This window comes from Silene latifolia, chromosome 2 (genome assembly GCF_048544455.1).
Source record: "Silene latifolia isolate original U9 population chromosome 2, ASM4854445v1, whole genome shotgun sequence".
NCBI lineage: Eukaryota > Viridiplantae > Streptophyta > Magnoliopsida > Caryophyllales > Caryophyllaceae > Silene > Silene latifolia.
The window spans coordinates 112,804,594-112,827,014 of record NC_133527.1 but is presented as its reverse complement, the minus strand read 5'-3'; positions in this window follow the sequence as shown (position 1 = coordinate 112,827,014).

The window sequence follows — 22,421 nt, the reverse complement described above, 5'->3', positions numbered from 1 at the left end:
CTCAATTTCTAACTAACTTTGATCTAGTTATGATTTCTTTTTCAAAGTTTGATGTTATATTTTCAAGAACTTGACTCCTTTTAGAGTTTAAAAATGAATCTTTTAATTTTCATTTGGCTTTTGCAAAAGAAAATTTGAGTGGATTATCATTTACATTTGGTTTTAATGTTGATGGGATGTTAGGACTCGTTATTAAAGCACGACAAGAGCAATTTCGTTCCATGAAGGAGACTTATGCATTTGAAAAATCTCCATAAATGTTTTGGAAGCATTTTGATTTTTCATTTCTGCAAATGATTTGGTGTTTGACCTTGTCTTTGATTTGAAATGTTGATGTTCTTGAATGTGCAACGAGAACACTTCCGTTCCTTTGACGAGAAATTTGTGATGTTGGAAAATTCTACTTGAAACTTTTGAAGGAATTTTAATTCTTACAATGATAAACCTTTTAATGTTGCAGTTACCGATTTCAAAAAGTCCAACTTTATCGTTATAACCTTTCGTTTTCTACTTTCAAGTTTCTAGGACGAAACTTTTTAAAAGGTCGGGTGATTGTAAAACCCGCGAATTTTTCATTTTGACATTTATAATTTAATTAACCATTCTATTACTTTATTTTAGATTTTTAGATTTCTTAATTTAATTAATTCATTTTAAGCATAGATTTTATAAAAATTATATTTTTAAGACTTGGATTATATAAAAAATATATATATTTGGTCGGATAGTAATAATAGTGATAATAATAATAATAATAATAACAATAATAATAATAATAATAATAATAACAATAACAATAATAATAATAATAATAATAATAATAATAATAATAATAATAATAATAATAATAATAATAATAATAATAATAATAATAATAATAATAATAATAATAATAATAATAATAATAATAATAATAATAATAATAATAATAATAATAATAATAATAATAATAATAATTTCCGTCTTAAGTTATAGTAGACTTGAGACGTACTTCCGTCTAGCAAAGTGTCACATTTCACTTTTGAATCTAAGTTAATTTCAGAGCAATCACAAGTCGACAACACACCCACTTACTTTTTACAACTCACTAAAATAATGATTTTTCCTCACTCACTCTCACACTCTCATACACGGTCAAACCCCCCTTCATCCTTTCTTTTTTTCGAAAAAACACCAACAATACTCAGGGAACTACAAACCATGAACACCATTGTTGGCCGACCTTCAAACTGAGATTTCTCCTCCATTTCTCAACCGTTTCCTTTGATTCTTGCGCCAAATTCTTCCACTTTCCTTCCTCCATCTTTCTAGGTAACAAAGTTCCACTCTTATTTTCTTATGGGAATTTCGGTTTTAAGCTCAGAGATCTCGTCTTTCTTGTTCTACGTGAAGGATTTGATGACCCGGAGGAAGACTCATGCTTTGTGGACCATTCACTTGAAGATTAGAGAGCTTTCGAGGTAACGCTGATAGGTTACTCGACAAAAATGTCGAAATTTCGTCTTATGTGTCGTTTTACATACCCTTGTGTGATAAAGTTAGGTTGTTTGTGCTTTTCTCATATGAATGGTTGAATGTGTCGGAATAATACTCGACTTGTATGCTTACTTGAAGTGCTTTAGTGTCTTGTGCTTTATATAACGAATTTCCATCTCAATGCCCTCTTAACTTGGTCTGTTTTGGAACCGTTTATGTGGTTTTTCGGGATTGTTTTTGAGCTTGATTTATACGTGTGAATTTCCATCTCAACCTTGGTTTCAAAGTTGTCTTAATATGGGCTTGAGGTGGACTGACTTGATGCCATTTTTGGAGCTGTGAAAGACGGTTTTGGTGCTGAAATTGGGACTGTTTTGGTACCATTTGTGGTACGGTTTGATGTGGCCTTTTTGGGTCTGCTTGGGCAGTCGAAATGGGGGAGTTGTACGGGCTGTTGTTGGACGCTATTTGGATGTCATTTTGGGTTATGTTGGTTATTGTTGTTGTGTGTATATTATTGAACTTCCGTCTCAAGTATACGTTTGAATTTTCCCGCTATTTACATGTTATCTTTCATTGGGCTGTTTTGAGTGGTGAAGGTGGCTGGACAGGGGTTGGTTGGGCAGTAGCCACGGCTGTATTGGGTTGGACAGGGCTGGCTTGGTCGTGGCTCGCCTGGCCTGGGCAGTGGCCTGGTTGGGCTCGGGCAGTGGGCAGCAGCGTGGCCATGGCTGGTTCGGTGCGACCTTGGTCACTGGTTGTGGTGTTGTCTTAAACCGTGTACCGTCTAGTTGAACCATGTTTGTATAACTTGAATTTGGTGCCGTATGTATGTATGTAATACGTATATATATATATATATATATATATATATATATATATATATATATATATATATATATATATATATATATATATATATATATATATATATATATATACACCATGAAATCACCATGGCCTTTCTCGACTTGGGGCATGGACATCATCGGGAAAGTCAACCCGATAGGCACCAAAGGGCATTGCTTTATCCTCGTTGCCATCGACTACTTCACCGTATAGATGGAAGCACAATCCTACGCAGTCTTGACCGCCAAACAAGTGGCAATATTCATCGAGGACAACATCATCTGCAGATATGGGGTACCCAATGAAATCATCAGCGACCAAGGCTCCCACTTCTAGGCTGAAACACAAGCACTGCTGGACAAATACAAAATCAAACGGCATCGACCATTCCCCTATCGTCCCCAAATCAATGGAGCGGTAGAGGCAGCAAACAAAACACTCATCACCAGCATAAAAAAGATGTAAGACAATTACCGCGATTGGCCGAGCAAACTCCCATTCGCATTCTGGGATACCGAACCTCCATTCCAACACCAACAGGAGCAATGCCCTTCTACCTAGCATAGTGTATGGGGGCAGTATAACTAGTAGAGTTGGAGGTTCCATCTCTACGTATTCCACTAGAAAGCCAAGTCCCTGAGGCGGAATGGACCCGCCGAAGGTTCGAGCAACTCACGCTCCTAGACGAACGAGGGCTCAGCGCCTTGCACAACATCCAGCTATACAAACGACGTATACAACGGGCAATCAACAAAAAATTAAAACCCAGAAACATCAAAGAAGGCGACTTGGTCCTCAAGTCGGTTCGAGCACCATTACCTTTCGATCCGTGGGGGAAATTCAAACCTAACTGGGTCGGGCCATACCTGGTCAAGAAAATACTTTTGGGAGGTGCAGTGAGATTAAGTGACCTGGACGGGGAGGATTTCACAAACCCGACCATCCTTGACCAACTCAGGAAATACTACCCTTGAACCCTAGTAACTAGCAACCGTTCCCTAGTTTCACAACTAGTGACCACAATCTCCCTTTCAAGTCAATTCCTCAAAATGTTCCTAGAGTTCAAGGGTAGTATTTCCTGAGTTGGTCAAGGATGGTCGGGTTTGTGAAATCCTCCCCGTCCAGGTCACTTACTCTCACTGCGCCTCCCAAAAGTATTTTCTTGACCGGGTATGGCCCGACCCAGTTAGGTTTGAATTTCCCCCACGGATCGAAAGGTAATGGTGCTCGAACCGACTTGAGGACCAAGTCGCCTTCTTTGATGTTTCTGGGTTTGACTTTTTTTGTTTAATGCCCGTTGTATACGTCGTTTGTATAGCTGGACGTTGTGCAAGGCGCTGAGCCCTCGTTCGTCTAGAAGCGTGAGTTGCTCGAACCTTCGGCGGGTCCATTCCGCCTCAGGGACTTGGCTTTCTAGTGGAACGCGTAGAGATGGAACCTCCAACTCTACTGGTTATACTGCCCCCATACACTATGCTAGGTAGAAGGGCGTTGCTCCTTTTGGTGTTGGAATGGAGGTTCGGTATCCCAGAATGCGTGTAACACCCTAAGTTATTAAGAGTAAGGTTGTCCCACATCGAGGAATTGACGAGGTTGTGATATATTTATAAGGAATTCCACCCACCACTTAGTAACAAGGCCTTGTGCTTTTAGGCTTAAGTGAGGACAAGTAATGGGCCCAAAAGTGCATATCCCATCTTATTGGGTTGTGTTACGACCGTGGTGGGTTGGGTTATTATAAATGGTATCAGAGCGACCCTGCGACCGTGTGGTGAGCTCGTGGTCGGGAGTACCCGGGTCACACACCTAGCGAGGGAGGATTCTCGGCTTGGCTGCGGTTAAGTTGGAGGCACAACGAGGACGTTGTGTTCTTTAAGTGGGAGATATTGTAACCCCCCCAAGTTATTAAGAGTAAGGTTGTCCCACATCGGGGAATTGAGGAGGTTGTGATATGTTTATAAGGAATTCCACCCACCACTTAGTAACAAGGCCTTGTGCTTTTAGGCTTAAGTGAGGACAAGTAATGGGCCCAAAAGTGTATATCCCATCTTATTGGGTTGTGTTACGACCGTGGTGGGTTGGGTTGTTATAATGCGAATGGGAGTTTGCTCGGCCAATCGCGGTAATTGTCTTGCATCTTTTTGATGCTGGTGACGAGTGTTTTGTTTGCTGCCTCTACCGCTCCGTTGGTTTGGGGACGATAGAGGGATGGTCGATGCCGTTTGATTTTGTATTTGTCCAGCAGTGCTTGTGTTTCAGCCTGGAAGTGGGAGCCTTGGTCTCTGATGATTTCATTGGGTACCCCATATCTGTAGATGATGTTGTCCTCGATGAACTTGGACACTTGTTTGGTGGTCAAGACTGCGTAGGATTGTGCTTCCACCCATACGGTGAAGTAGTCGATAGCAACGAGGATAAAGCAATGCCATTTGGTGCCTATCGAGTTGACTTTCTCGATGATGTCCATGCCCCAAGTCGAGAAAGGCCATGGTGATGTCATGGTGTATAAAAGGGATGGTGGTATATGTTGTATGTTGACGAAGATTTGGTAATTGTGGAAATGTTTGACGTAGTTTCTGCATTCGGCTTCCATGGTGGTCCAGTAATAGCCTAATCGCATGATTTTTCTGGCTAGCATCATTTCGCTCATGTGAGGGCCGCATTCTCCGACGTGGACATCTCCCATGACTTTCTTGGCTTTTGGTGATCAATGTAAAGGAGAAGGATCCCTTGGGGTGTTCTTTTGTATAGTTGTTCTTGGTTTATCATGAATTGTGATACAAGTAAAAGGATGGCTCTTTGCCCTCTTGTATCAGAGTTGGGAGGGAATTCGTTTTTGGTTTTGTAGTTGAGGATAGCTTGGTACCAAGGTTCGACATGGTTTTCCTTGTCGTTGTTGATGGCGCAAATGTGAGCTGGCTCGCTCCTTCTCTCGACACATAGGGGCATCGATGTCATGTCGTCGGGTATGTTGATGAGCGCGTGAAGTTTTGCTAGGGCATCAGCAAACTGATTTTCCTCCCGTGGCAAGTGGAAGTAGTTGATTTGGTCAAAGAATCCGGCCTCCTGGTTAATTTTTGCTTGGTAGGGTGCTAATCTATTGCTTCGAATTTTCCATGATCCGGACACTTGATTGATGATGAGTGAGGAATCTCTGTGGACCTTCAATCTCTTGATGTCAAGGGTTATGGCTGCTTGTAGGCTGATGAGGCATGCTTTGTATACGTAGGCATTGTTGGTGACGGCGAAGTCTAGCTTGTCTGAGATTGGAACATGTCCCCCTTCTGGAGATATTATAAGGATTCCTACCCTGAAGCCTCTCAGGTTTGATCCACCGTCGAAGTTTAGGTCCCATACGTTGATGTCGGCATAAAGGATGTCTTTGTCAGGGAGTGACCATGTGTCGGTCGTTAGATCCTCGTTGACATGGTTTTCTGCTAGGAAATCGGCGACTGCCCTTCCCTTGATAACCTTGAGGGGTATGAATTTGAGGTTAAATTAGGATAGCATGAGTGTCAACCTGGACAGCCTTCCGTTTAACACGGTCTTTTCGAAGATGTATTTGACAGGGTCCACCTTGGAGTAGATGTGAACCGTGTAGCTAAGCATATATTGTTGTAGTTTCTTTGTTGACCAAACCAGAGCAAGGCATGTCTTTTTCAATTGAGTGTATCTTGGAGTAGATGTATTCGATGAACTTTTTGCTGATGTAGTAGATGGCTCGTTCTTCGCCGTCGACTGTTTGCGCTAACATTGCTCCCATGGCTGTGTCGGTTACAGTCAGCTATAGGGATAAGGGAATTCCCTGCTGAGGTGGCATGAGGAAAGGAGGTTTGGATAGGATTTCCTTTACCCTGTTGAAGGCCTTTTGACAATCGTCGTCCCAATCGGTGTGATCAGAGGCGCAAAGTTTCTTGAAGATAGGTTCGCAAATCATAGTGAGCATGGCTATGAAGCGGCTGATGTATTGGACTTGCCTGAGAAATCCCCGAATCTCCTTCTCGTTCTTAGGCCGAGACATTTGTTGAAGAGCTTTGATTTTGGTAGGATCAATCTCGATGCCCCTTTTGCTGACGATGTGTCCCAAGGGTTTTCTGGAGGTGACCCCGAATGCACACTTCTGAGGATTTAGTCTCATGTTGTATCTTCGAAGTCGAGCGAATAATTTTCGAAGGGCGCTGATGTGGCTGTCTTGCTCTTTTGATTTGACGATCATATCATCGATATATACCTCCACTTCCTTGTGCATCATGTCGTGTAGGAGAGTGGTGGCGGTTCTTTGGTAGGTTGCTCTTGCGTTGATTAGACCGAAAGACATAACGGTGTAGCAATATGTGCCCCACTGCGTAGTGAATGTAGTCTTGTGTATGTCTTCCTCAGCCATTTTGATTTGGTTCTACCCAGCATACCCATCCATGAATGACAATAGGGCGTGCTCGGCGGTGTTGTCTACCCGGATGTCAACATGTGGTAGAGGGAAGTCGTCTTTTGGACTTGCTTTGTTCAGGTCTCTAAAGTCGAAGCAAATCCAAATTCTCCCGTCTTTCTTGGGTACGGGGACCATGTTGGCTACCCAGTCAAAATATTCAGAAACTTTGATGAATCCGGCTTTGAATTGTTTGCCTACCTCAACCTTAATTTTCAGGGCCCATTTCGGGTGCATAAGGCGCAACTTTTGTTTCACGGGTTTATTAGCTCCGGGTTTAATGGGTATCTTATGCTCTTCAATTTCCCTGTCGATCCCAGGCATGTCTTTGTAGGACCATGAGAATACGTTTTTGTATTCGTGTAAGAGGTCGATGAACTGTTGTCTTTCCAAGAGGTCAATGGTGGTCCTTAACCTAAGTTTTTGAGGTGTATTGTCGGTCCCTACGTTGATAGGTTCGGTCTCCTCAATGATGAGTGTCCTATCTTCTCGTTTGTCAAGTTCTTTGGTTAGGTGAGGTGGGTAGTCACCCAATTCAAATTCCTCATATTCGTTCAGAATTGCACTGCAGTTAAATTGAGACGAGTCGTAAGCAAACTTGGCATTCATTAAGTCAATCAAAGCGAAAAGATCGGATAGGACAGACATCTCATGGGCAGTCAGAGGCGACATAGAAAAGGAGGTGGCCCTTGGAACAAACTCCAGGTCGCTACATTCTGCGGCAGTGGAGGTGACCCTAGTTGATTCAGCCTCTGAGGCAGTCAGAAGTTTGTGATAAAATAGTGGAAAAGGGACATTGACCGGGCCATCGGGGGCGTTAGGAGCTAAGACAGACTCTGACTTAGGTTTCTCATCAGACTCAAACTCAGACTCCGTCTCGTCTTCACTTCCCTCTGTGAACATGGGGCCTTCTCCAGTCGTGATCTTGAAAAAGCGGCCTTGACGATCGGTATCAGAGATTAAGGCAGTGGGATCGAACTGGTTGTCATTGAGAGCGATGTTGATGTTGTCCTCATAGTTAGGGTGCTTGATGTTGTCTTCTCCGAAAAGGAGGCTCATAGCTTGCCCGTTCAGGCAAGGGGTTGATTCAGATTTGGTCGACGCAGGTTTTGGTGTTGTCGAGGATAAAGTAGCAGTCTTGAAAGACTTCTACGCCCGGGTGCTTGACCTTTGCTACGGGGTCTTAGATTGGCTCAGGGAAGCCGTTGTAGAGCTCGGACTCTCCCTCGGGGATGAAGTAGCCATTGAGAGTCAAGTGGTAGAGGCGGAGGATGACTCTTTACTTCTTACGCTTCCGTACTAGGAGACCCATTTCTTGGATGTCTTCATCGATCGGTTCGTACCTATCCCGAAGGGGATGTTGGGGACCTTGGCCTGTTTCATAGGAGGCAAGCTGCTCTTAAGTTGGTTGAGAGGTAGGCCCGTGAAATAACCATGGCGGATCAAGAAGCGGTTGATTGTGAGGTTCGAGAATGGATCACAATCAAAGGGTGTTCATTCATCGATTAGGGTATTCACAGATTGGAATCCCCACATTTCGTTGTCAACCTGCTCAATGACTTGAGAGGCTATTCCCTTCTTCATGATGGCCTTGATCGGGGATGCAGGAATTGTGACTGTTTTCCCGTTGAAGGAGACCCTGATTTTTTGATGGAGGGTTGAGGTGACGGCTTTGGCGGCATGAATCCAGGGGCGCCATAGAAGCATGTTGAATGAGGCATCGATTGAAAGATCATAGATCCTAATTAGACTCTCTAATTAAAGATCAAATTATCTCATAATTTGTGTTTATATGATCTATGTAACATGTATGCAATATAAAAGCATATTAATATAAAAGATGAGGAAAATAATATTCCTTACATTGAAAAATGGTAGTATTTGGGCACAACCAAGATCACCATCTTGGTTGTTCTTAAGCTTTTTGTCAATGGCAAGATCCTCCATAACCCAAGTTTCAAAAGAGAAACCCTCCTCGCAAAAGCACCCAAGAACTTACCCAACAACCTTACTAATATTTAGATATTAGTAAGATTACCCTTGATAATATGTAAATATTACTAACAATCTTAGTAACAATTTTTGTTTACTAATAACTTAGTAAAAATGCTTATATTAATTTTAGAGAGAAAAGACCAACAACTTCATTCACATGCAAAATACAGAAAAATGAAGTAGTGTGTAAAATGAGCAATTGTTGTTCTATATGGAGGAGGAAAACCGGTGGGAGTAGGTGGAGTGAGGGAGTGTACTTGTTTTGTTTTTGTCCAATCTTATATCACATGCAAATGATCATAAGATGACTTATGGAAGAAAAACAAACAAAGTGAAATGATTATGTTTATAATCATCCACTACACTCCATTTACACGGTCCAATGTCCCATTTACGGATCCATTTTGGTTCTTATATTTGTCGCAGAAATACGTGTAAATTTTACTTTAAACATCAATTTATGTTTAAATACTTCACGATTAATATCGTCTAAAACACTCCGTAAATATACGTGTACAGCTACACATATATTTTACGTACCAATACTAATCACATTAGTTAATTAGTACTAATTTAACAATTAACTACTTAATCATTAATTCCCGTCTCAAATAATTTATTATTTAATTATCGCATAATTAAATAATAATTTCTGTGCCTAGAGTTCACAACTCAATATCTCTCTAAATAAATTAATCAACTAACTCTTAGACAATTTATCAAGGGACTAATTAAACTGTATCTGATACAATTAATTAGCTTTCGTGTTGGGGCTTGTTCCTTTAGGTGTGACCGAAAGAGATCAGCTGAATACCGCTGTCTCACGACAGTAACGTCAAACCCTAGTTGGCCAACCGTTACCGATATACGTTGATCAGCTGACTAGTATTACAAATGAATATCCCATGCATATTCCTTAATGAGTTTTAATAATATTATCATGCACTATTGTGGAGGACAAAAACTCCATCAATCTCCCACTTGTCCGAGACAAGTTGTGCGATGATTATAACACACAATTGTGGACAATCTCCTTATCCCTACAATATCTTGTTTGTACTCTACAAGGTTGTGTTACCGATTCTCTTGTCCGTTTTAACAACAATCTCCCACTCAATGAAAGGTGCCTTTCAGGTCGCACTTGCACATGAACATATCGTGAGTGGTTTTCTCGATCGGGAGTGTGACTAACTGACCGGAAAAATCTCCCACAGATTACTTCCGAGCGTGGCCACGCATTTGTAGTCATAACTCCTCGAGTGGCCTTGAGATGTTTAAACCCGATGTGGGTGGACAATTCCTATATGCCGTGTCTATCCTTTTGCACAATACAGATCACCATGACCCAGTAGATGTTCTTTGGCCTCCTTTCACGGCACGACCTAGGACAAAAATCAAAGTCACTCGGAAACTGCACTTGCTCAGATAATAGTCTCCAGTTTAAAGAATCGACTGATAGGAATATCATAGAAGTCCCTGCCACGACCAGGCGTCTGTAATAGATCTAAAGGACTCTATAAATGTCACTGCCCGATAAAGTGTCCCACAGTCTGCCTATGTAAATGACTAGTCATCCTTATGACTATATGGTGTTGAACCTACCATCAATCGTCTTACAATCTAGTCACTCTGAGACATCACCTCATTAAGTGACTAGGGGCTAATACAATGTTCATCCTATTCACTTGAATTGGGGCTCAACATTGTCTCCACAACCAATTCGGATAAACAAGGTATACTTGTTTTTAGTCAAACTGAATAATTGAGTTCTTAAAGAGACTCAAACAATGAATGCGATCATGACTTACGTAAATATTAATACTCTATCCAATATTTATATAACGATCTTTAGCAATTAAGGTATACTCCTCAATCACATTGAGATGACATTACCATCATGTCTAGCTTATGCCAACGGATTTGGTTAGAGGATTAGCAACAGTTGCATCACTCTAATTTCCATTGCTATTTTCCTTTGTTCTATGCAGTCTTTTCATCACATAGAGCCTTTCTAAGTACATGTCTAAACAAGTTTTTAAACTTTGGTTCTAAAGCCAGTCAAACACCCCCACTATTTTCACATTCTCACGGGAGACTATATTCGGCTATCGGAACTACTCTAGTTCCATCAAATTCCGGATATCTACTGTCTTTTTTACAACATCGAATGTTGTAATGTACTTAGCTTCCGTTCATGATTTATACGTATAACTCTTATACAAATCCTTCATATGACATCTTTTATGTATAACTTCTTAGACATACATGTATAACTTCTTATACATGTTATTCTTTAAGCACATAACTCTTTTACATGCTAATCATTCCTTAACTAGGCCCATAACATCTTATAACCATATGAATGTTTCCGTGTAATCCTTTTACACGAAATTCATAGATTCCTCCAAACTACAAGAGTAAATTCTTAGTGCTTCTCAAGTACTCGAGAATGCTCTTGATAATCATCTAGTGACACTCACTAGAAAATGATTGGCAATGACTTCTCATATTCTCAATATGATAAGTCCCGACGAGAGTAGCTTTTAGCATATTTAATAGATCCTGCAGCGGAAGCAAAAGAGATCATATTTGCATTCAACAACTTGAACGCATTAAGAATCTTATCACATAAGTTTGTTGACTAAAATGCTAGTATCCATGGAGATCTATCTCATTAGATTCAGATATTTAAGATGCACCATGCTACTCTCAAGTATTCACCAGAGAATATTTCAAGTCACTAATATGTCAAACACATATTTAGACTAAGAAACATCATCTTAGCTATATTTCTAGTCACTAATATGCCGAGCACATATTTAGACTAAGAAAGTCACTTTAGCTCCCACTAAACTCCATGTATCATCATGTTACCTCGACAACTCGAGTAATACCATTATGATTAATGACATGATTTAACCCAAGGTTCCAACTCTTTGACGTATATAAGTTCACAAAAGGGATCTTTCAAGCATGCTAGGCTTCTTAGTATTAACAAGATCAACAAAACTTCTCCCTTCATGAGTAACATTCAAGGAGAAAGTTTCGTTATTCTTTTGCCGAACTCATCCTCATGAGAGGCTATATTGTTAAGAACATACTAATTGATAAAGGCATTTGGGTTGTCACAAACTCTCTGTAACGAACTCAAAATTGAAACATCTTATGTAACCTTTATGACAAGATCAAGGTAACCTAATTTGGTGCAAAGTATTCGCCCCAAATCATGTCTCGAAAACATCTCATGTTTCCTTCCTTATCACATCTTGTGCAAGAAGACCAATTCGAATTTCATGGTGACACGCCATCACATAGAGTTCATACTACAGAAAAGCCTTTGATGAGGGTTGATGATTCGTCAGTTCCGAAAAGTAACGCAATCTTATCGCAAAATTATCTCCTTATAACCACTGATCCTCAATAAAGAACGTCTTCTTGTATTGTACTCATTTTGTGGGTCTTGGACTTCCGTAAGTTCAAAATTTCCCCCACTCTGTCTTCCTGAAAATGAAAATCTTTCTAGAAAGACAGCATTAAGAGCCACAAACTCTTTGTTCTCGTTTTGGAGGAGTAAAAACCATGTGGTTCAATTTTGGATAACTCTCAGAAATACATAAATTGATTATTATAGTTAGGGACTATCCTTATCCATTTATCATATAGAGTCATTTAGGCTATTATAGTCGGGTTTTAAACTTTTAGTGAGAAAATAGCTTACAAAATTGCGAAAACCTCAAACCATATCTCATAAAGTTTGGTTTATCTTCTTGACTACACCATACTCTATGGTTCACAATCTTCTTAGTGATCATCAAGGTCATTACTTGATATTACCCATTTGATCTTCAAAGTCATTACTTTGAAATTTCCGATCAACATTTTTGAACTTGTCGTACTTTTGGTTTACTACTTTATTCTGAAAATATTCCACGTTTCAAAAATCACTTTTATGTCTTATTAAATAGATACGACATTTTCATATCTACTTAACATTACGGTAAAAGTAACGAAGTATATATATAACCAACTATCGGTCTTACACGTCTGTATGTATATGGTCAATCACCTCACTATTGTATTTCTTTTCAGCAAAAGAAAACATAATACATGCACACATACCATAAGATTCTCAATCAAATGGTTGTTCGATGCACTTATCGTTTACTCGTTTTAAACGAATTTACTGGACGTTTGATCAATTGGGTTCACTGCATTAGAGACTTTAAAATCTACAAGATAGTATAATATTTAGTTTTCGTGAAGAATGTAAAATTCCTCTAACTTGAGTGGTCTAAACCAACCACCAAGTTATCATAGGATTAGGTACAACCTTTTGTTTTAAATCACATGAGTGATGCCTTCTATGTATAAACATAGATGATTACATTCTTTTAAAACCAAATTTAGGTACATTTGTCCCTATCGAAATCATTGCTACTCTAGCATCATTTCGATACAAAAATGTCTTATGCTAGACGTCTTATGTTTTATCAATTCATGTAAACTTCTTTATAAAGAAATGACCCGTACTTGGTATCTCATACCACGATGGTGGAACTAGCCTTTCCTTTACGTAGATATCTCTTTCAACTTTTTTCTATCGCATACATCTAGGGTAGCTTCTTCTTAACTCCCACTCACTTTCACATGCCTCTTTGCTTCAACAAGCAAAAATGAATCTTATGAAGACGTCTCTTCAAGTCATTTGTGCTATTGTACACTTAGTAAGAGTGAATTACTATAAAGTGAGTGCAACATGTGGCAAAATCTCAACTTCTTGTGAAATTGGACTACCTAACCGTTCAATTGTTATCATATGCCTAAACTCTTCAGCGCATAAATAATCGATTTGGCCTTTCTCGAGGTGAGCTATTTGACGGTATCATATTGGATTATTCTTTGTGTTTTTGAAAACTCTTTTCGCAAACTTTTGAATTACTCTTGAGTAATTAAAACTAATATGTCATCATCATGACGGAGGTGTCACTTTCAAAATCAAGACTCTCTTGATAAAATGTGACTCCCTTTTAAACTCATAATAAGAGTTTTCTACATTAAACCCCTTTTTAAATATGTATGGATGTTAAGTTGTATAATAATCGCAATAATTGTTGTAAGCTTATGTAGGTGAATTGGTAAATCATGTTACCAAACATTGCTACCGAATTCTTTCAAAGAAACCGCTTTCTATGAAAGAACGAAACAAGTATAATAATAAATAGAGGGTGAAAGGAGGAGGAAGTGCGCGATGTCATAGTAAATACATTAATGAAAAAAGAACAAAAAATAGGAAAAATTAACATTCAATGTTTTAAAAAGATAAACATTTTTAACAAGTCCATTTATATAATGACCTCTCACTAAATTATATAAATGATTCCAAGATCCGTCTTTAGACAAAAATAGGCATCGCTTGGGCGAAACATCCCATAATTGTGTAAATTCAGTAAGTCAACGCTTGACTAATTCTACCTGAGAACTCTTGGTCGACGGATTTCAACAAACCCATCTACTAGCCCCGGAATACAAGACCGTCTTATACCCCGTTGAGTCCAACCAAATTTGGCGCGTAATAACCGTTTACCACCCTACTTACCCGAGGTAAAAAGAGAACACCCCGCTTGGGCGAGCGTGGCTCTAATGAACAAGGGATTCATAGGTGTTACTAATTGGTAAGGCTAATCTCAATTTTAGTTATGTGAGAGATCTTGTCAATTTAGTCATAAATTCCCTATAAGTAAACTAATTCGGTGAATGTAAATGACGTGAATTGACAAACGCGAAAATAAAATGCATGTGAATGGCGATTTTGGCATGCGCAGAAAAATAAAAGCAAGCAAGCATATGAATAATCCTAGTATGGCCACCTAGTTAATAAAAACTAGACTATTACATATCGGAAACCAACTTCTTGGTCCCTTGCCTCTTCATTCCAAAAGTGGCTTCATCTTGTGGGATTTGGAACACCTTCCAAAAATAGACTCCGTCTCGATGTAAATCCGTCTTTTGGAAACGCCGGTAAGAATAACAATTACAATTGAATTACATAGCTATTCCTATTATACATTAATTAATAAAATAAATAAAATTATTGATTAATTACAAACCGACGATACGAGATCGTATTTAAATTACAAACAAATCGATATTCCCATTCATTTCGGGTAATAACGATTAAAATAAACTAGGCCATACTAGGTAGAACAAAATAAATACTTTAAATAAATGACAGTCATTCATTTAACTTAAATAAATATGCTTAAAATGCTGTAAAATGATGCCAAAATCGCCCGATCTAACAATCCTTGGTATCCATCTCGGTTTTGTGTATTTAATCGATTTTTAAATTGTAAAAATCAATAATCAACTCTTAAGTCTCATTTAAATCCAAACTAATTGTCCAAACTGTTTTGGACCTCAAAATTAGTCCTCACTAATTTAATTATGAATAATTAGTTTAATTTGGTGATATTTGCTAATGTAATCGGTAAAATCATAATATTTAAGTAATAAATCCAAAATAATTGAAAATATTACCAAATATTAAAACAAAAATTTTTGATTATTCTGGAACACTCCCAAGAATATCAAAATGTCAGAAAAATTGCCCAAAAATTTCGAATAAAAATTATGAAGAAAAAGATCGATATTTATCGGTTTTTAACCACTAAAACCAATAAACATCAAAACAAGGTGAAATCACATTTTAAATTTCACTTTTAACTTTTAAAATAAATTTTTAAATGTACATAAATTTATCAAGGGCAGGAACAAATGTTTCAAGTATATGATTAATTTATTTCACTTTTATCGACTTTTATCTCATAAAATCACTTTTATAGACTTTTATCTCATAAAATCACTTTTATCGACTTTTATCTCATAAAATCAATAAATCACCAAATTTTACCACAAACCTTTTGAGATCAGTAGGTATGCATACCCAAAAATTTCATGCTAAAACCTCTTTTAACACCATTATTGATTTTTCCAAATAATCTCATAATTTGTTTAATATGCTTAAAATCAACATGCAAATTACAAGCCTAAGCTCTGATACCACTTGAAAGATCATAGATCCTAATTAGACTCTCTAATTAAAAACCAAATTATCTCATAATTTGTGTTTATATGATCTATGTAACATGCATGCAATATAAAAGCATATTAATATAAAAGATGAGGAAAATAATATTCCTTATATTGAAAAATGGTAGTATTTGGGCACAACCAAGATCACCATCTTGGTTGTTCTTGAGCTATTTATCAATGGCAAGATCCTCCATAACCCAAGTTTCAAAAGAGAAACCCTACTCGCAAAAGCACCCAAGAACTTACCCAACAACCTTACTAATATTAACTAGATATTAGTAAGATTACCCTTGATAATATGTAAATATTACTAACAATCTTAGTAACAATTTTTGTTTACTAACAACTTAGTAAAAATGTTTATATTAATTTTAGAGAGAAAAGACCAACAACTTCATTCACATGCAAAATACACAAAAATGAAGTAGTGTGTAAAATGAGCAATTGTTGTTCTATATAGAGGAGGAAAACCGGTGGGAGTAGGTGGAGTGAGGGAGTGTACTTTTTTTGGTTTTGTTCAATCTTATATCACATGCAAATGATCATAAGATGAATTATGGAAGAAAAGCAAGCAAAGTGAAATGATTATGTTTATAATCATCCACTAAACTCCATTTACACGGTCCAATGTCCCATTTACGGGTCCATTTTGGTTCTTATGTTTGCCGCACAAATACGTGTAAATTTTACTTTAAACATCGATTTATGTTTAAATACTTCCCGATTAATATCGTCTAAAACACTCCGTAAATATACGTGTACAGCTACACATATATTTTACGTACCAATACTAATCACATTAGTCAATTAATACTATTTTAAAAATTAACTACTTAATCATTAATTCGCGTCTCAAATAATTTATTATTTAATTATCGCATAATTAAATAATAATTTCCGCGCGTCGAGTTCACAACTCAATATCTCTCTAAATAAATTAATCAACTAACTCTTAGTTAATTTATCAAGGGACTAATTAAACGGTATCTGATACAATTAATTAGCTTTCGTGTTGGGGCTCGTTCCTTTAGGTGTGACCGAAAAGGATCAGCTGAACACCGCCGTCTCACGACAGTAACGTCAAACCCTAGTTGGCCAACCGTTACCGATATACGTTGATCAGCTGACTAGTATTACAAATGAATATCCCATGCATATTCCTTAATGAGATTTAATAATATTATCATGCACTATTGTGGAGAACAAAAACTCCAACATCGATATCGACCACCTGAAAATTGGCTTGTCTTTCCAAGGGTCCCGTTGCAATGGTCAGGGTGATGAGACCTGCAACCTTTCGACGGGTGCCGTCATAGGCGCGTACTCCTTGATTAGTGGGGATCAAGTCAGCTTCCTTCATACCCAGTTTATGAGCCGTTTTGAGGGGAATGACGTTGACTGCAGATCCGTCACTACAACAATTTACCACTTGCGCCACGTTATAATTCGTGGCGCAAGTGCCAAATTCCCGTGGCTAAACGAATTGGCCACGGGAAATCTTCTGTGGCGCAAGTAGTCGTGGCTACTAACTAGCCAGGGGAAAAACTAAGACGAGGCAAACATCTACTTTGTTTGCCATAGATTTCTCCGTGGCTAAAAATCGTGGCAAATAAATTATTCCCGTGGCTATAACTTTAATAGCCATGGGATTCTAACGCAGCAATGTGAAAAATTCTCTTGGCTAAATGTTTTGAATGAAGTATTGTTTTCCGTGGCAAAACATTTATTTTCCGTGGCTAATGCCTTTTAAAATACAATATAACAACGTGGCAAGATATAAATTTTTTCCGTGGCTAGCTGTTTACTAGCCACGTAAATTGTCGAGGCTTTAATTTTTTTTGTGGCTTAGCTTCAGATGATCTTAACCATCATACTTAACAATCATAGTGATCAATACAAAATAACAGACGTGTGATTTAGACAAGTACGTGCAAAACAACACCTTGATATTACCAAAGTATTTAATCAAATATACAATATCTTTAATCAAACAAAAAATTACCCAAAAATTCATAGTAATGAAAAAATAGTTTTAGATTATTTAATACGAATTTCTGCTTTATACTGTTGGTGCTCGGCATCAACTCTATAAGACGAAAATTATTAACCTGCAAAAATAATAATAAAAACGTTATTAACCTTAAAAGAAAATTATAAACATTAAAAGTTTACATCACTTCTTATATCGCTCTTCATATCAATAAAGACAAACCTATGGTAACATTTTTGTTACTTTAACTTCTATTATAAAAACTTCTTTTAAGAATTCCACAAAATTTTCCTCCCAAACTTGGCTCCAATCTTTGCATCAACCTCATTTTCTTGTTCTAAGCTTCTTTTTTTTGGGCTTGTGTGTTGTTCTGCTTTTTTTTTTATCAGTATTTCCACCTCTTTTTTAGCTTTTTCCAAATCATATGTCATAGTTCTTTTCTCTTTCATAAATAAAAACAGGTGGTAACAAATATAATATTGATTCATGTACAATTCATTGTGAAAAGAGTAATCAGTGTAGTCTTTGTTATTTTCCAACTACACTTTTAAGGGAGGATTAAGCCGCCTTTGATCCTATTCGCCCTTAATGTCCAATTTCTTATGAAAGACATGCTTACACTGTTACATATCTTATCGTATTATAAAACATTATTCCATTTGACGTGAATATTTTTATAGAAGTTTCATACTAAATCGTTGTACACAAGACTAATCGTTATACTCCCTTCATTTCGGTCATTTGTTTACCTATGATTTTGCATAAAGAACAAAGAGCGGGGAGGGGACCATTTATGGTACTGCTATTAAGTGACAAGTGCACAATATGTTATGTAGATGATCAAATTACCTTTCAAAAATTTCTCACTATAGAAAGGAAAACAAATGAATGAGATATACATAAACAAGATAGGTAAATAAATGAATGACCGGGACGACGAGAGTATTAGTATATTTGAGCCTAGCTTACCAAATTAAAGTTCTGTTGTATTTTAGCTCTACAAGAGCTAGTTGTATTAGAGATTAGTGGCTTAAAGTTACTCCGTTGTATGTGTGGCTTAATAGCAATTGTAAGTTGCTCACTTGCTTGTTAGTAGGAGTAGTTTGTATTTAGTACTCTGCTGGCTATTTATTTTGTATTTCAAATCTAGTTATAATTATAAGGCCAAATGACAAAAAAATTTACAATGTCTACTTGCTACTCATATTTAGATTTTGAATAGGTTGGTCGAGCTAGTTGTTTCTAATTTGTATAATATGTCAAATATACTCTTCAATCTTCAATCCGCATGTATTTTACTTACCGTCATTACAGAACGTGAGTTCTCAAATTTATAAGTACTCCATAGTTACTATAAGTTGTTTACTCAAAATGAACTCATAATACAACTTATGGACTCAGATAATTGTAATTGATGCTAAAAACTCCATGGAAAATACCTCTTTCTAATTAAAAATTACTATTTATAAAACTCCTTTTAATTAAACAGAAGGCCAAAAGGGTACTAAATAAAATTAGCATGAACTCAAAATACAATGGAGTACTAATCTTTAACATTACATTAACAAAGGTATTATCGTACCAAAAGGCTAATTATTTAGTTTTACTGCTAATTTTTACCTTTAAGATCAACGAAAGTATCCGTCGTAATTAAAACGGATCACGTATCATCCCACATAGGTATATAGGTAAAATCTTTTAGTTTTCCTAGTGCATTTGCTTTTGACTTATTCATCTCACATGAGCATATTTGACCTATCTTAAGTTTAAGATGGATATAGCGTCTTAGATAAGATTTTGCCATAATGATAAAACTTGCTAATTAGCATTAAAACATTAAACATCAATAATCAACAAACATGTAAGTCCACCAACATAGTAGTACGATAATCAACAAACAAACAAACGTTATCATTTAAATCAACAAAGTACAATAACACCCATCAAACATTAGTAATCAAATAAGGGCTCTTGTTAACAAATAGCCTTTTGGTTGTACCAAAAAAAAAAAAAACAAATAGCCTTTTGGTACAATGATAATTAGACCAATCAAACATGAAAAAATCATATCACGTAGTAAGAGAATTGAAAAAATTGTCAAAAAATTTCATTGTAATCCGATACCCGTTATTAGGGCTCTTGTGAATTCATAGTAATCCGATGGATAACAGTAATCCGATTAACAACATTAATCCGATTAGCAATAGATTGATTCATAGCAATTTAATTAAGTAAATAAAAACTGATTTCAAATTGAAAATTAGGGCTCTTGTAATTACCTTTAGAATTAAGATGGTGGACGACGGTTCGTGTCGAATTCAGATGTTTAATGAACTCGGGCAGGTTCTCTCGATTGTCGCTGATGGTTCACGTGACGGATTGAGTGGTTTCATGGGGACTTCCGAAGGGTTATAAATTGTACTTTTGGTTCATTTTGTTGGTGTGCTGATTTTGTTTCATTTGTGTAGGGCAACATTGTAAATGTTTATTGTTTCTGTCTTATGGGTTTAGAACGAGTATATTAACCTTGTTTTCATCTCTTTTTTTTCACATATTTATTAGATATGGTCGGTGTTCGGGTGTCCAATTTAATATTCCCTCTTTTGTTTATTTATTTACCTTAATTTTTGGCACGAAGACAAAAAACAGAGGAGTAGACTAATTATTGGATAATAAGTAGAACAAATTGAGCGTGGAGGATCAAGTTATCCATCAAAGGTAAACCCGACAAAATTGACTCGACTGAAATTTGACCCGACCCGAATAACCCGACTCATACTCGACCCGACACCCGGACTCAAGACTCAAGCTTGACCTAAAACCCGAGACCCGACCCACTATAAGCGGAACTGAATGTTTATTGTTGTAAACTGATTATTATCCAAGAATAATTTGATAATAGTTGACACGAAAACTAGAACCCGAAATAACCCGATCCGACCCGAAACTAACACAAAGCTAGCAAACCCGAAATTAACACGACTTGAACTGACAAACCCAAACCCAACCGGGTAAATTCGATTGCCAGTCTAAATCTCAAAAGTATTTCTAAAATAGAAAGGTAAATAATGACTCGGACGAAGGGATTAATAAAAGAATACTTTGAATGCTAATAAATTTACGCTGAGTGTCCGAATCGATTGAATTCCTTTTCAGGTCATTTATTTCGACGAGATGAATGTCATATTCCGGATCTATTCCCGATCTTGGCCAAGTATTTTTCTTAAAAAAAGGTGGCCAACTATTTATTTAAAAAAAGGTCTTTAAAGCCTTCATTTTTATCTTTTGTGTTTTTTTACATGATGTTGACTTAATTTTTGTTGAATTTGATAGATAAAAAATGATCATATTCATTAATAATATTTAAGATAACTTTATATTTTTTTTGGACAATAAGTCAGTTTTGATCGTGTCGTATTGAGTAAGTTCGGGTCAGGCCATACATGTTCACAAATTCATATAATAACCGACTTCGAAAGTGCTAACACTACAACTCTGTAAATTTGTCATGAATTTCTCTCTTTCTTAACGTAAGACGTTATTTGTTACAACATGGTGTATTCGTGGCTAAGACAATTTTTTTTGGCCATGGTTCGCTTTATTCGTGGCTAAGATAATTATTTGCCACGATTAGCCTTATTCGTGGCTAAAGAAGTTGTTTTTGCCACGGGCGTGGCTTAATTCGTGGCTAAAAGCACAATTTGCCACGGGCGTGGCCATAATTCGTGGCCTAAGTGAATATTAGCCTCGGTTGTATTTTTCCCGTGGCATAACTTTTCAAATAATTGTATCCTATATTTTTTCCCGTGGCTAAGTAAATTTCTGCCACGAATTACAAATTTCCGTGGCGTAATTTATGGCGCAAGTGATGATTTGTTGTAGCACTAGGGCCATAGGTACGTTCTTTTTTAGACACTGCACAATGATGTACATGGCCAAGTTAAGGTTGGCTCCGAAAGGAGGGATATCTTTGTCAGAGAAGATGACCGGGTTGCTCAGGTCAGGGATATTCCCGGTCATGTGTGCTACCACTTATTCAGGAGAGGAGGGAGAGGGCACTGTTAATTTCCACAAAGCTTGAAGCAAAGCCTGTCGGTGTTCGAAGGACGTGGCAATCAGTTGCCAAATGGATATTTCGGCCTTGGCCTTTTGTAGTTGCTTGAGGATCGAGTTCTCGGGAACGCTGGGTTAACCGTCCACGTCTTGGACAACTTGGTCATTTGTAGTTGGATTTTTTGTTTAATTGTTTGGATTCTGGTAGGGAAGTCAAGATCGGGTAAGGTGATCGATCTCTTTTGCCCGTTTGCCCTTTCTTGAAAAAATGTAGACATCTTCTACATCGTCTCTCCAGATACCGTTGATTTCGGGGTTGCGAGGGTACCTTTGAGGGGTATTCCTCGACGGATAGTTTTTGTAAGGGATGTTTTTATGGGGGTAGTTTTTGTGGGGTTTATTATTATGAGGTTGATTATTGTGGGGCGTATGCCATAATGGTCGTGGGAATAATCCCTTCTGGAATTGGAAGTTCTGGGTGCTTGGAGGACCCTCCCTTGGGCCTGGTGCTGGTGTTGGCGGGTTGAATACCAGCCAGTG